The 16602-nt window shown below is 33.2% G+C and overlaps 1 long non-coding RNA gene across 9 annotated transcripts in view; it reads left to right on the top strand.

Annotated features, from left to right (window-relative positions):
• The first annotated feature begins 450 nt into the window (after positions 1-450).
• The window catches only part of LOC143047225 (uncharacterized), a 37072-nt gene continuing 20920 nt past the window's right edge, over positions 451-16602 (top strand). For 8 of the 9 annotated variants that reach the window (XR_012969449.1, XR_012969451.1, XR_012969452.1 and 5 more), the window contains exon 1: positions 451-573. This is a non-coding gene — a long non-coding RNA (uncharacterized LOC143047225). The remainder of the gene's footprint in view (positions 574-16602) is intronic. The other variant, XR_012969450.1, reaches the window with a different exon arrangement.

Genomic DNA, 16602 nt, shown 5'->3' with positions numbered 1-16602 from the left:
GGTCCTTCATTATGATTTTTTTTACCTTTTTTTTAAACATTAGCTCATTATAACTATAATTAATTGATAGCTGTATTCCGTCTGAACATTGCTCTTTTTTGTTATCAGTATAATTTTACCCTATTCTTTATTCTGCTTCTGCTTCTGCCTGATTATTTTTTGGTGAAATTGCAGCTATTCATGTTCTTTTCTGTAATCGGTATATTTTCATCAATTTTTTTTAATTTTACCAATTCTTTACTTAATTTTCCATTTTCTTAGCGTTCAGTTTATATTTTAGCGGAATCCATTTTTAACAATCCATTATTCTCTTTTTTCTATAATGCTTGCCCATTTTTCTCTATCTTTTTTTTTTTTTTGCCAATTTTAAAAAATGATTAATTATTCTCTATTCGGTAAACCCCCTAAGACCTTTCCTTCACGCTTCATCGAACCACGTGCATTGTGGGCTACTATTGGCGGGAATCTTCTATTGATCTAATTTTTCAACTCTTGTTGAAGGATCCATTTTGGTAATAACATGTTGCTCTGAACGGCTGTTAACACAATTGTTTTGAAAGTTTCGTCTAAAAGGTAGGTTGTATTCTTTCTTTAAATTTATAAATAATATATGGCCTAGTATATTTTGTTACGCAGTATAAATAGTCAAGTTTTAAAAGTTACACAGTATCGGAATGTAAATTTCAGTTTCGTAGAAAACTTTTTGTAATTCACTTTATAAAAACACATTTTTGAATAAAGATAAGAAGAGAAGATTTCATCTTTTAATATATATTAAATGCTATTGTATTAAGTTTCTGGTTCATCCAAAGAATTTGGATTTTCGATTCGAATTGACCGGTATGCATGTGCGAATCGATTTGAAATATTATGCCAAAGAAAAGTGTTTTTTTTTTTTTAATCTAATATGGTTAATTTGAGTTTTATCCTGTAAAACAGGAATTTTCGTAGTAGAAAGTGTCAAAGTTACCATCAGAGGTGGATCCAGCAATTTTAAAAATAGGTCCCAACCCAGGATAAAGGGATTTTTTTTTTGGAGGGGCAAATTAATGTCCCCATTCAAATGCATTGATTGTCCAAACAGAAGGGGGTTCCAACTCCTGAACCCTCCCCGTGGATCCGCCACTGACCATAACCATCATCCTGGATGGCCTCTTTTTGAGACAATGTCTGTTGTATTTGTTGTTGACTTGTTTTCATTCTAAATATTCAACATGCATGAACTATTTGCCACTGGATGTCAAGCAACCACCAACAATCAATAAATCATTCATTTTTGTCTTGCTTGACAGAGTCAAAAAGTGAGACATAGATATGCAGCTGTTTCTGGCGTCAGCAACGACCTCATCAACAATGTATTAGCTTGTGATTTGGTCTAGTTTATGGTGAACTACTAGTGGTAGGTCAAAGATATTTGGTATGCAGTTGTATTGGTATCCGCACATTTTATTGCCATGGAGATTATTTGGCCCTGCCTCCTCAGTTATGGTCTATTTTGATATACTATATGCCGTATAGGTCAATTATATTGATGTGTGGAATTATTGAGACGTTTATTTTACCATGAACTCTTTTTTAACGGTTTATAATGCTCAGTGTTAAGTTTTTGTGTGTTGGTCTGTTTTTCATGGTTAAGTTTGTCTTCTTAGATACTTTAAGCAATAATTAGTCACCTATGTTTAATACATCTATTGATTGTTCAGTGTACATGTACATGTCTGTCTGGCAATGTTCAACTGACCTTGACCTCATTTTCATGGTTCATTGGTCTATGTTTAGTTTACATATGTACTTAGAAACTATATGAAGTGTGTCAACTATATATTCGGTATATATATAAAATGATTGATTGTAAGGTGTACATGTATTTCTCGTTTACTTTATTTGACCTTGACTTCATTTTCTTTGATCATGTTAAGTTAATGTGATATTTGTAAGGATTTATTTATAGGACTATCAACATAAAATCAATAGTTAGTATTAAATAAGGTGAGACATTTCACCATGTTACTAATCATTTGTGTTTTGGTCTGTTTTTCACTTCCCTTAAGGGGGCTCACAGGTCTAAATCAATTTTTTTATTTAATGTAAGATCATACCTGTCAACCTGTGACGATGAAAATGCAGGTCATGACCTGCATTGAAGAATCAAATCTCAGGTCATAACGCGTACGAACTTTTTCGAGCTGAATTTCAGTATTTATGGTACATTTTCTTATAATGTATATCAAAGATACCAAAACATAAATGCATGTTCACTTTGTTAAGTCATTTTAAATCTTATTAATTATTATTTCATTGCACTTTTGAAGATTTTTATAAATTTGTGTTACTCAGTCTTATGTGCTCTGCTTTTTTGAGAAAAAATACTAGTCATCATACACTAGAATTGATGTAATCCTTAAATGTTTGAGACTATTGAGAAGTAGCCTTTATCCATATTATTTTTATTTAACAAGGAAATTATGGTATGATAAAATATAGTAATACAGTTAAAGGAAGTATAAATGTAAAAAATAATTTTCAACTTTTTTTTATCAAATTGTATAAAGGTATAAAAATAATGAAAAGTTATTTTTCAATATGTATTTGAATTATATATTTTTATGATTTTTAAAATCTTTTTCACCCATTAAACGTAAATATAAGGAATAATTTTGAATGGTGACAAATAAGGGGAAGTAACTCTAGCTAGTTTGTAAACCAATGGGGCAATTTATTGACGACCTAAAGCTAAGGTAATTGGTGTTAATTAACAGTGTGTTTGACACCAAAGCTGTCAAGTGAAGCCATGCACTTAATGGGTCACTTAATTTGACAGTTTACATAGCTAGATGAACTTCCTGTTCATGGAAGAATTACGAATTTGCCGGTATTTCAAAGGAATATTACTTATGAAATCAATCTCAAGGCTAAGAAATACGGGTGAAATCGGGTCATTTTCGGAATTCCCGGGTTATTTCAATGACCCGGCGGGTGATCCGGGTGATCCCTCAGAATTGTGAAAATCTCGGGTCACACCCGCAGAATACGGGTCAGTTGACAGGTATGTAAGATTTCGCTTTATTTTTCTATAAATGAACTTTATCTTATACTTAATAGAAAAATGAAATTAAAAAATGGGGTCACCGTTCATTTACGCTCACAATCTGCCTACAAAAGAAGCATACAGTTTTGTTAATGACCTTTTTTTCTGTTGAACTAATAGGAGAAAAAGCGGTAATATCGAAATAAAAAAAGAACTTAATTACAGAAATCGCTTAAATTTTACAATTATTTAGTTTATGTACAGCTTATTCGAAAACAACACGAAAAAATATAGGTCACCGATGAGTTAAAAAAGATACTTCAATTTTAATGCCAAAAAAAAGACATTTTTGCACCAAAGGGAGATAATATGGAGTTTTTTCAATGATATCTACATTTTAAAAGTCACCTGACGCCAACACAAATTGATTTTTTGGAATGATTTTTGTACCATATGATAAAGTAACAATTACTTAAGGTAATTAATAAAATTTGTAATGAAAAATAAATGTTAAATTTTTTTCTGAAAATCTATTACCTGCAAGCCTCCTTAAGGAGTATATACGTACCCTTTTTGTAGTTTGGTGTTTAAATGCTTGATAGAAAGCATTATTTTATGCAGTGCAAATAATGATTGTGTGTGCATGCATGCATCATCATGGGGCATCATTTTTGGGATACAATTGCTTTTTTAAAAGCAATCTGTAGACTTATACCATTGAATAAACATCAAGGAAGATCTCAGTTTCTTGAGATTGTTTTGCTTTAAATGGTTTAAAAAACAAAAGGATTGAATTTAAACAACTGTCCTATAATCTCCTTCTCATAATCTTCATGTTTCGATATTTCCCTTGACTTGTATCATTGTATGCGTGTTTTTAACAACACGGAAAAACTACAAATTACAAGTCTAGGGTTGTAAGTATGTGCATGCGTATAGTTTTCTTGACTTGAATGGGTATCAGATTGAATGGTTGCTCTTGTTGCTCTGGATTCCCTACTCCATTGATTAATTTGAAACTCATGGAATCCTATGTATGTCTGCTGTTGAGGGTTATTGTTGTTGCATAATTTTAAATCATAATTCTATGCATCATTTGAATTTAAATTAATGTAGTCTACAACATAAAGGTGTAACTAGAACACCCCTTTAGCCAAAATGGAGTCTTCCATATTATCGCTATAATTTGTCTCCCTTCTGTAAGTAGCTTTCGTCAAACTTTTAAACGACAATACGTTGAGAAAAATTAACTCATTCTGTCAATAGACATCGTATTATATTAAAACCAATCACAATTTAAACAGAGGAATGTGTACGGAAAGAAGTCATGCCCACTGACCCATAGGAAATTAAATATTGATTGAGTTAGGAATGGGGTTCCACCTAGAATTCATGTAGGAAAATGGGGTACAAAGTGAAATACCTTCTCTCAATCTCAGTGACTGCTGTGGAAAGTAAACTTGGAATTGATAGAACAAAAATAAAACAGAATGTTCATACGACATGATTTTGAGTTATGAGGTTTCTTCTTGCCATGGTTTGAGTTGATCAAAGGACGAGTTTACCCATATTTTTATGCCCCACCTACGATAGTAGAGAGGCATTATGTTTTCTGGTCTGTGTGTCCGTCTGTGCGTCCGTCCATTCAGGTTAAAGTTTTTGGTCAAGGTAGTTTTTGGTGAAGCTGAAGTCCAATCAACTTGAAACTTAGTAAACTTGTTGCTTATGATATAATCTTTTTAATTTTGAAGCCAAATTAGACTTTTGACCCCAATTTCACGGTCCACCAAACATAGAAAATGAAAGTGGGAGTTTCAGGTTAAAGTTTTTGGTCAAGGTAGTTTTTGATAAAATTGAAGTCCAATCAACTTGAAACTTAGTACAAATGTTCCCTATATAGTATAATCTTTCTAATTTTAATACCAAATTAGATTATTGCTCAATTTCACGGTCCATGGAACATGGAAAAGGATAGGGCGAGTGGGGCATCCATGTACTTTGGACACATTCTGGTTGATGATTGGATTATTTCCCTTTGACATTTGTTTGGGGAAAATAATGGCGGCTAATGTTCATTTCATCACATGAGTCACAAATTTCCTTAAATACAACTATCATATTCACGATTGTGAACATTGGGATGCATCAGGCAATTATTGATTTATATTATTGGCAACACTATCTTCACTTTTAACATGAGTTCAGTTTATTTTTATGCCCCATTTATGGGCATTATGTTTTCTGGTCTGTGCGTCCGTCTGTTCGTTCGTCCGTCTGTCCCGCTTCAGGTTAAAGTTTTTGGTCGAGGTAGTTTTTGATGAAGTTGAAGTCCAATCAACTTGAAACTTAGTACACATGTTCCTTATGATATGATCTTTCTAATTTAAATGCCAAATTAGAGTTTTGACTCCAATTTTACGGTTCACTGATAGAAAATGATAGTGCAAATTTCAGGTTAAAGTTTTTGGCTTCAGGTTAAAGTTTTTGGTCAAGGTAGTTTTTGATGAAGTTGAAGTCCAATCAACTTGAAACTTAGTATACATGTGCCCTATGATATGATCTTTCTAATTTAAATGCCAAATTAGAGTTTTGACCCCAATTTTACGGTTCACTGAACATAGAAAATGATAGTGCAAATTTCAGGTTAAAGTTTTTGGCTTCAGGTTAAAGTTTTTGGTCAAGGTAGTTTTTGATGAAGTTGAAGTCCAATCAACTTGAAACTTAGTATACATGTGCCCTATGATATGATCTTTCTAATTTAAATGCCAAATTAGAGTTTTGACCCCAATTTTACGGTTCACTGAACATAGAAAATGATAGTGCAAATTTCAGGTTAAAGTTTTTGGCTTCAGGTTAAAGTTTTTGGTCAAGGTAGTTTTTGATGAAGTTGAAGTCCAATCAACTTGAAACTTAGTATACATGTGCCCTATGATATGATCTTTCTAATTTAAATGCCAAATTAGAGTTTTGACCCCAATTTTACGGTTCACTGAACATAGAAAATGATAGTGCAAATTTCAGGTTAAAGTTTTTGGTCAAGGTAGTTTTTGATAAAGTAGAAGTCCAATCAACTTGAAACTTAGTATACATGTTCCCTTTGATAAGATCATTCTAATTTTAATGCCAAATTAGAGAATTTATTCCAATTTCACAGTCCTTTAAACATAGAAAATGATAGTGTGAGTGGGGCATCCGTGTACTGTGGACACATTCTTGTTCACTTTACAAAGGAAAACAAAATGACTTACAAAATATAGGATCAGCACTAAAAAATAGGGTAGGTCCAGTAACCATGCATATAAACCAGATATATATATTTTTTTTGCCTTAAGTGTACTGGTGTATGAATTTCTGAAATTATACCAAAAGTTTTTTGGCTCAAACCATTTATCAAAAAAGGGAAAAAACGAGGGTTTTTGTCAAGCCTGTCAATTTTGTTGCAGAAAGCTTGACACATATACATTGTATATGGATAGTGATTAAGCAGCAGCAGCAGTGACATTAGTTAACTTCTTGAAAGCTTTACGTTTTAGAAGGTGGAAGACCTGGATGCTTCATACTTTGTATATAGATCAGGGGTGTGGAAATGCTATGCCCGACTCGCCCGACTCGTACATTTTAACACCCGGACAAGTAATTATTTTTGTCTTGGTTGCCCGTGGACAAGTAAAATAATATGCATGACAAACTTCAAATTCAGCAAAAATATAGGATTAATTTCAAAACGTATAAAGATGTTTAATTTATGTAAAAGAAACCAATAATCAGCGAGTAAAAACATCAATGTTCATGACGATAAATATTACATAACTCCGGAAATAGATCGATTACCAAAATGAGTAAAAATAAGTATGCAAACCCGAGTCGCGTAATATTGTTTTATCCACTAATCACCGGAAAGGTCAAATCTTAAGATTTTGAATCGAGATTCAGATTGATGAATACTTTTAAAATAAAACATCGGGCAAGCAAGACAAAAAGAATGACGAATCAAGTCGAAAGCATGAAACGCAATCGGATATGGTCAAGGTGTAAAAAAAAATACGGAAGCGAGAATATCAGACATCGTGAATATCAGATTATCCCTTGTAAAGAAATTCAGTTAATAAGTTTTGTTTTTGAATTATTTATAGTCTGATCAAAGGCAACCTTAATAATAATAATGTGTTGTCTAAGTGGTAAATAGAAGTGTTTAACTACCAAGAAAATACCAAGTGTGACAGTTGATAGAAATAATTAGTTAATCTATTATTTAGTCTCACTGTCCTCTAAATTTAGTATATTATTTAGTGTACCTGGCTACAATTTTTATTAAAAAAACAATGCTGAAAACTTTACATGTCATTTCATTTAGTTGGTTTGCTTTTGAGTTTCTGTCCAATTGATGTTATAAACCCATTTCCAACATTCCTAAATTTTTACACTTTTATATAAACCAATTGATTACACTGATTTGTTTGGGATGCAAAACAGTGCTAAGAATCATATATTAGCTAACAATAAAATACTACAATATTTATTGGGACCATCAGGACAAGTAACTTTTTTTCCCGGACAAGTAAAATTTACAGTTTTACTTGCCCAGGGACTAGTGCTCACAACAAATATTTCCTCACCCCTGTAGATGCCTCATGTTACGAAGTTTCTGTCAGTCACATGTCCAATGTCCTTGACCTCATTTTCATGATTCAGTGACTACTTGAAATAAAAAAAATTTAAGATTTCTTGTAATGTTAAATTCTAGCGCTCTCTTATTATAAGTAATACTAGGATAACTATATTTGGTATGTGCATTCCTTGCAAGGTCCTCTTGCCATCAGACAGTTTTCACTTGATCTTGACCTCATTATATGGATCATTGCATAAGGTTAAGTTTTGGAGGTCAAGTCCATATCTCAGATACTACAAGCAATAGGTCTAGTAATTAAAGTAAATTTGGTGTATTGAATGATTGCAAGGTGTACATGTCCAATCTGGTGGGCGTCATCTGACCTTGACCTTATTTTCATCCTTCAGTGGTCAAAGTTAAGTTTTTGTGATTTGGTCTGTTTTTTTTATACTGTATGCAACAGGTCTACTATATTTGGTGTATTGAATGATTGCAAGGTGTACATGTCCAACTGGTGGGTGTCATCTGACTTTTACCTCATTTTCATTGTTCAGTGGTCAAAGTTAATTTTTGTTATTTGGTCTGTTTTTCTTATACTGTATGCAAAAGGTCTACTTTATTTGGTGTATGGAATGATTGTAAGGTGTACATGTCTAGCTGGCAGGTGTCATCTGACTTTGACCTAATTTTCATGTTTCAGTGATTAAAATTAAGTTTTTGGGTTTTGGTCTTTTTATGCCCTATTTATCATGTTTATTGGCATTATGTTTTCTGGTCTGTGAATCCGTCCAACTGTAAATGTGTCTGTTCATCCCACTTTAAATGCCAAATTAGAGGTTTCTGTGTGTGTGTGTGTTACATTTTAATGTGTCGTTGTTCTCCTCTTTTTTTGTCCATGGATTTGTGAGTTTTGAACAGCTGTTGCCTTTATTTATCTCATTTCCACAGTCTACTGAACATAGAAAATTATAGAGGGATGGGGCATCCATGTACTATGGACACATTCTTGTTTAATACCATGCAATAGGTCAACAATATTTGGTGTATAGAAAACATGTACTTTATAATCTATATATTTATGTCAGTCGCGCAGCTTTTATTTGACCTTGACCTCATTTTCATGGTTCATTGCTCAGTGCATACATGTGATTATTCCGGCGGGAGTTAAAATCTCCGGCTTTTCAGACCCTCTTCCGTCCCTCCCGTTAAAAAGTGAAATCTTCCGCTTTTTGAACATGTCAATCTTGAAAAAATTTCAGTAGACATTTCTGATACGGACAGGGAAAAAGTCCAAGAATCTCAAAATTTATATGGGAAAAGTCCAAGAAAAACGGAAGTTTCCTGTAATGAAATTGGTGTCAAAAAGGTAAATAGGAAAATAGCCTCGAGTAATAAATGAAGGTGTTAAGGATTAGACTGTATATACAACAATAAAAGAACAATCATGTATAAACATCGATTTTGATGCTGTTGAAAACAGGGAACAGACTTAGTTTATACTGAACCGTAAAGACAATAAAATCAACTCAAATATGATATGTATGGCTTAATTGTTTTCTATCAAAGCCAATGGAATACCTTTACATATTTAATTAAAGTGTGTTTGTCTTATAATTTGACAAAATGCAAACTGTATGTGATCACCAAATACCCCAGCATCAAATTAAAGAAGACATTCACAAAGTATTTAGCCAAATTTTAAAATGGTGCAAGTCAAGTGCCAAGGGTCAAGACTATGCTTACTACACTTCATACAAAACTGACTATGGTTGCCCTAATTACTTGACTAAAAATATGGAGACAGCTACCCACCAGAAGACCCACAACTCTATCAATTCAACATTCTGTTTCAAACATGTTCAGTAGTCATGGTAGTGGTACTAAAGTTGACAATGTAGCTAAAGAAGAGTTACTTTTTGCCATGTATTATTTTAATTTTAGTTTCTTGTGTACAATTTGGAAATTAGTATGGCGTTCATTATCACTGGACTAGTATATATTTGTTTAGGGGCCAGCTGAAGGACGCCTCCGGGTGCGGGAATTTCTCGCTACATTGAAGACCTGTTGGTGACCCTCTGCTGTTGTTTTTTATTTGGTCGGGTTGTTGTCTCTTTGACACATTCCCCATTTCCATTCTCAATTTTATGATGGCTGATTACTTTATCTTGGAACTATATATGAAGAATAAATATTTGAACCCCCCTTATCTTCTATTTTACTGAGTAAAAAATGGCTATGCAGGTGTTCAAAGGTATGGAATCATTGTTTTTTTTAACAAAAAAGGAAGACATTTATGCAGTTTAAACACAGAAAAAATCTTGCGTATGTCGATGTCGATAAAAAATCTCCAGTTATGAGGCCCAAACTCCAGCTGAAAATTTCCAAATCTCCAGTTGTGGCTTGACAACTCTGTCACATGTCTGTCAGTGTGAAGTTTTTGTTTTGTTTTGGTTTTCTTATTTATAAGCAATATATATGTCAACTATATTTGTTGAATGGAGAATTGTTAGCTGCACATGTCTGTCTGGAAATATTAATATTGAGTTTTCTTGCTCAATGTTAAGCTAAACATTGTATGTGACAGTTGTAATAAAGGAAAATTAAGACCAGTGATCTGGAAGGATTTTTAGCTCACCTGGCCCAAAGGGCCAAGTGAGCTTTTCCCATCACTTTGCGTCCGGCGTCGTTAACTTTTACAAAAATCTTCTCTTCTGAAACTGCTGGGCCAAATTAAACCAAACTTGTCCACACTCATCATTGGGGTATCTAGTTAAAAAAATGTGTCCGGTGACCCAGCCAACCAACCAAGATGGCCGCCATGGCTAAAAATAGAAAATAGGGGTAAAATGCAGTTTTTGGCTTATAACTCAAAAACCAAAGCATTTAGAGCAAATCTGACATGTGATAGAATTGTTAAACAGGTGAAGATCTATCTGCCCTGAAATTTTCAGATGAATCGGATAACCCGTTGTTGGGTTGCTGCCCCTGAAATGGTAATTTTAAGGAAATTTTGCTGTTTTTGGTTATTATCTTGAATATTATTATAGATAGAGATCAACAGTAAACAGTAATAATGTTCAGCAAAGTAAGATTTACAAATAAATCAATGACTGAAATGGTCAGTTGACCCCTTTAGGAGTAATTGCCCTTTATAGTCAATTTTTAACCATTTTTCGTAAATCTTGGTAATATTTTACAAAAATCTTCTCCTCTGAAACTACTGGGCCAAATAATCAAAACTCAGTCACAATCATCTTTTGGGTTAGTAGTTTGAAAAATGTGTCCGGTGACCCGGCCATCAAACCAAGATGGCCGCCATAGCTAAAAATAGAACATAGGGGTAAAATGCAGTTTTTGGCTTATAACTCAAAAACCAAAGCATTTAGAGCAAATTTGACGGGGTAATATTGTTCATCAGGTCAAGATCTATCTGTCCTGAAATTTTCAGATGAATCGGACAAGTCGTTGTTGGGTTGCTGGCCCTGAATTAGTAATTTTAAGAAAATTTTGCTGTTTTTGGTTATTATCTTGAATATTATTATAGATAGAGATAAACTGTAAACAGCATTAATGTTCAGCAAAGTAAGATCTACAAATAAGTCAACATGACCAAAATGGTCAATTGAGTACTTTAGGAGTTATTGCCCTTCATAGTCCATTTTTAGCTCACCTGGCCCGAAGGGCCAAGTGAGCTTTTCCCATCACTTGGCGTCCGTCGTCCGTCGTCCGTCGTCGTCGTCGTCGTCGTCCGTCGTCGTTAACTTTTACAAAAATCTTCTCCTCTGAAACTACTGGGCCAAATTAATCCAAACTTGGCCACAATCATCATTGGGGTATCTAGTTTAAAAAATGTGTGGCGTGACCCGGCCAACCAACCAAGATGGCCGCCATGGCTAAAAATAGAACATAGGGGTAAAATGCAGTTTTTAGCTTATAACTCAAAAACCAAAGCATTTAGAGCAAATCTGACATGGGGTAAAATTGTTTATCAGGTCAAGATCTTTCTGCCCTCAAATTTTCAGATGAATTCGACAACCCGTTGTTGGGTTGCTGCCCCTGAATTGGTAATTTTAGGGAATTTTTGCTGTTTTTGGTTATTATCTTGAATATTATTATAGATAGAGATAAACTGTAAACAGCAATAATGTTCAGCAAAGTTAGCTTTACAAATAAGTCAACATGACCAAAATGGTCAGTTGACCCCTTTAGGAGTTATTGACCTTTATAGTCAATTTTTAACCATTTTTCGTAAATCTTAGAAATCTTTTACAAAAATCTTCTCCTCTGAAACTACTGGGCCAAATTAATCCAAACTTGGCCACAGTCATCTTTGGTGTATCTAGTTTAAAAAATGTGTGGCGTGACCCGGCCAACCAACCAAGATGGCCGCCATGGCTAACAATAGAACATAGGGGTAAATTGCAGTTTTTGGCTTATAACTCAAAAACCAAAGCATTTAGAGCAAATCTGACAAGGGTTAAAAGTGTTTATCAGGTCAAGATCTATCTGTCCTGAAATTTTCATATGAATCGGAGAACCTGTTGTTGGGTTGCTGCCCCTGAATTGGTATTTTTAAGGAAATTTTGCTGTTTTTGGTTATTATCTTGAATATTATTATAGATAGAGATAAACTGTAAACAGCAATAATGTTCAGCAAAGTAAGATTTACAAATACGTCAATGCAAAGGAAATGGTCAGCTGACCCCTTTAGGAGTTATTGCCCTTTATAGTCAAATTTTAACCATTTTTTCGTAAATCTTAGTAATCTTTTACAAAAATCTTCTCCTCTGAAACTACTGGGGCAAATTAAACCAAACTTGGCCACAATCATCATTGGGGTATTTAGTTTAAAAAATGTGTGGCGTGACCCGGCCAACCAACCAAGATGGCCGCCATGGCTAAAAATAGAACATAGGGGTAAAATGCAGTTTTTGGCTTATAACTCAAAAACCAAAGCACTTAGAGCAAATCTGACGAGGGTAAAATTGTTAATCAGGTCAAGATCTTTCTGCCCTCAAATTTTCAGATGAATCCGACAACCCGTTGTTTGGTTGCTGCCCCTGAATTGGTAATTTTAGGGAATTTTTGCTGTTTTTGGTTATTATCTTGAATATTATTATAGATAGAGATAAACTGTAAACTGCAAAAATGTTCAGCAAAGTTAGATTTACAAATAAGTCAACATGACCAAAATAGCCAATTGACCCCTTAAGGAGTTATTGCCCTTTATAGTTAATTTTTAGCATTTTTCATAAATTTTTGTAAATTTTTAGAAAATATTTTCCACTGTAATTACTGGGCCAAGTTCATTATAGATAAAGATAATTGTAGCAACAAGAATGTTCAGTAAAGTAAGATCTACAAACACATCACCATCACCAAAGCACAATTATGTCATGAATTTATCTGTGTCCATTGTTTAATATGCACATAGACCAAGGTGAGCGACACAGGCTCTTGAGAGCCTCTAGTTAACAATTTTCTTAAAATTTGAAGATTTTCAATAACAGTTTCCACAGAAAGTACTGTTATAGATAGAGATAATTCTAAGCAGCAAGAATGTTTACTAAAGTAAGATCTACAAACACATCACCATCACCAAAACACAATTTTGTCATGAATCCATCTGTGTCCATTGTTTAATATTCACATAGACCAAGGTGAGCGACACAGGCTCTTTAGAGCCTCTAGTTTCTCTATGGGCCCCCCAGGGCCCCCCAAAAATAAATTCAATGGGCCATGTTGTCAAATGAGTGGGCCATTTAAATTGACTACACAGAAAGAAAAAAAAAGAAAAAGTGTATACATGTATTTCAGCATTTAGAGGTGGTGGTACTTACCATTTTGATTTTAGATAATATCATGGATATTGTTCCTGTGATTTTGTAATTTCAATTTCAATGAATATACAATAACTTCTTCCAAACCGGACAATATTTAAGATAACCTTTATTTACAATGTTTAAACTGTTACTGTTGCCTTGTTCATGTTCTAGTTCACGTTTTTTTTAACATTAAATTTGGGTCTTCGTCGATACCATAATTATTCCAGACGTTCTATTTAAGAATAGACGACGTTTCTGGCATTTCCTCTGCACTTCTTGTATTATTATTACTTCACCAAGATGACAAAAATAACAGTAGAGAGTATCATTAATTGATAGAACAAAACAACAATTCGCTGAATGCCTGTTTACAAAATGTCAAAACGAGCCAAAGACCAATAAACGACAAGGACAGTTAAGCGCCTTTTATGGAGACAAAAACTATATTCATAAAAAGGCTTTCAGGTTTTTCAATCGAAATAATAGCAAGACTAACTTACTTACTAAATTATAATTAGACATAAATCTCATCTGTACTAGCCAAATTTCACAAATTTAAAGTTGTTTATAAAAAATTATATCATGAATGATGGTCAATTACGTTTTTTTGTGTAATCAGATATACCGCATGGTTCTATTATTATCATAGGAAAACACCTGAGACGTCTCAAAAATATATAGGTGCTCCTAGCATTGGAGGTACATTACACAGTTGTGTACATACACATGGCGGCATGGAATCTGATCGGAAATCCATTTGACGATATCTAAACGTTTTGAAACGAAGTGAAAATTATCGTGCGCCACGTGGGCGCTTACATTTGTCACTCTATGCACCATTTCTGGTCGATATGCGCTATAGGCGCAGGGCGCACATCCTTCCCGATCACTGAAGACAATTTAAAAGCAGTGCAAGGGAGGTAATCCAATCCATTTAAAGAATACTGTGATTACATTGTACCTCCCTTACACTGCTTGTAAATAATGTATTAAGAAATGATGATTGTCTTAAGATGATTAGCTGTTAATTTATTTTTAGAAGCTACTATCAATTATTAATTTTAACCATGAGGCCAACCTTAAAAATATGTTTGTTTGCTGTTTTCCGACTGTACCTTCAGACTGAAGGGTCGGTAGGTAGGAAAAATATTTTATTTTATCAGCCAAAATACAGTTTAAACAAGCAGTTACACTAAACCAAGTTTCTTGTGAAGAAAAAAACATTTTAAAACAACAAACACTGGACATGCTGAAAACCAACATCAAATGAACAGGCATTTTCAGATAAAAAACTTTTTAACCAAAACTGAAACTTTAACATAGTGTCTTTATCCAATTTATGACATAAAATAATATGATATAATTATTAAATACTGGAACACTTATAAACAAGGAATGTCATTATGACTAGAACTGTTTTAAATAAATATATTCAGATATGTATGCTTCTTGACTAGAATGTTTTCATGAGTAGAGTATTTTCATCAGAAAAATGTATATGGGCGTTTTTCAATAAAAGCGTATCTTTCAGACCTAAAAAAAAATGGAAAATCAACTTGTCTAAAATTTAATTTCAAGAGTTATTTTGAATACCTCTATTATAGACCTGTTTGTAAACAAAAAGTGCAATCTTAAATACTCCTTAAAATGATATTTTTTTCATAATTTGAGTACTGTTTCGTAGGGGACTTTTGTCCCCTACGAAACTGCTTCTAAACACACATATGTTTGGAATTTTAAATGTTTCCTATAGACATTCAAGTTTGTTTACTTTATATACTAGGAAAATCTTTTTTTTTTTCTGAATTGGAGAACCATTTTTTATCGATAAAGATTAGACAGTACTTCACATATGAAGGTACAACTCGTGTTACGTAGTGGACATTTTGATGCGTTTCGTAGGTGACAAATCCGTTTCGTAGTGGACAAAAAGTTTCGTAGTTGACATCAACCCTATTCTATGTTAATAAAAACATAATAAAAATTACATGAAACTAACCCTTGGTATTTGCTTTGCACGAATATAATTGAAAAAAGAGTAAAAAAAGACTGCATGGTAGTGGTAGTGTCCCCTACGAAACATTTTTCTCCCATACTTGTTTCGTAGGGGACGTATTCACATGTTTTATTTTTTTCCCACAATCCCTTTGTTGCAAAAGTAACAAGACTGATTGTATTCATCAAAGCATGTATTAAGCTGTACACTGATATTTTTTTCATAATTTTAAAACCAGATACTGATGGAGATTTGACCCGTTTCGTAGTGGACATTTACAAAAATACGGTATCACTCTGATCCATTTGATGTGCTCAATTTTTTATACTAACAATTTAATTGCCGTTATAAAAGCATCACTTCTTTTGTAAGACCCTAATGTTTATATCTCTTGCAAACAAAAATTACATTGATTTTATAAAACGGTTTATTAGCAAATTTTAATGACTTCATTTCGTAGTGGACATTTTGTTAGGGACACACCTTCTGAAATTAAAATTCCTATGTTAAAAGCTGTTTATTATAATATGTTGGCTCTAAACATACTTTTGAATTATTAAAGAACTTATATTAAGTAAAAATAACATTTATTTCTACATTTTTTTACGATATTTTAGAGTATGAAAGTTGAACAGACGGTCTAGGGACATGCCATTTTGGTTGTTTTGGATCCCGGACCATTCAGGAATCAATAAATTAGCAATCCCTTTAAAAAATTAACTGTTTCTTTGCTTAAAAATGTTAAATCTAATTCAATGTACTGACTCCACAAAAAATTACTTGCAAAGACCAAACATGTTTTTTTTAAAGTGGCTAGGACAAGAAAATACGTTTTTATTGGAAAACGCCCATATATATTATAGATTTATAAGACAATTATTAAAGAGTGTATTTTTAATAAAAAAAAAATAACCATTGAATCTTCCTCAATTGAAAAAAAGGCAACTTGAAAAGAAAGTATTAAGACATCCGACTGTTTTCATATTTCTAACAATATTTAATTATATGTGATAAGGTTATATTTTTGCCAGGCTTTAATGAAAACCAAAGAAATCTAAAGTTTGGGGTGAAATCCATAGCACCCCATTAAAAGTAAATGGTCTGTACTGTAATGTTTTTAATGCATAAAAAAAATTGGCAGCAT

The sequence above is a fragment of the Mytilus galloprovincialis genome, chromosome 10, assembly GCF_965363235.1.
Source record: "Mytilus galloprovincialis chromosome 10, xbMytGall1.hap1.1, whole genome shotgun sequence".
Classification (NCBI taxonomy): domain Eukaryota; kingdom Metazoa; phylum Mollusca; class Bivalvia; order Mytilida; family Mytilidae; genus Mytilus; species Mytilus galloprovincialis.
Note: the sequence above shows the minus strand (reverse complement) of the source record. Positions and strands in the feature narration are given on the sequence as shown.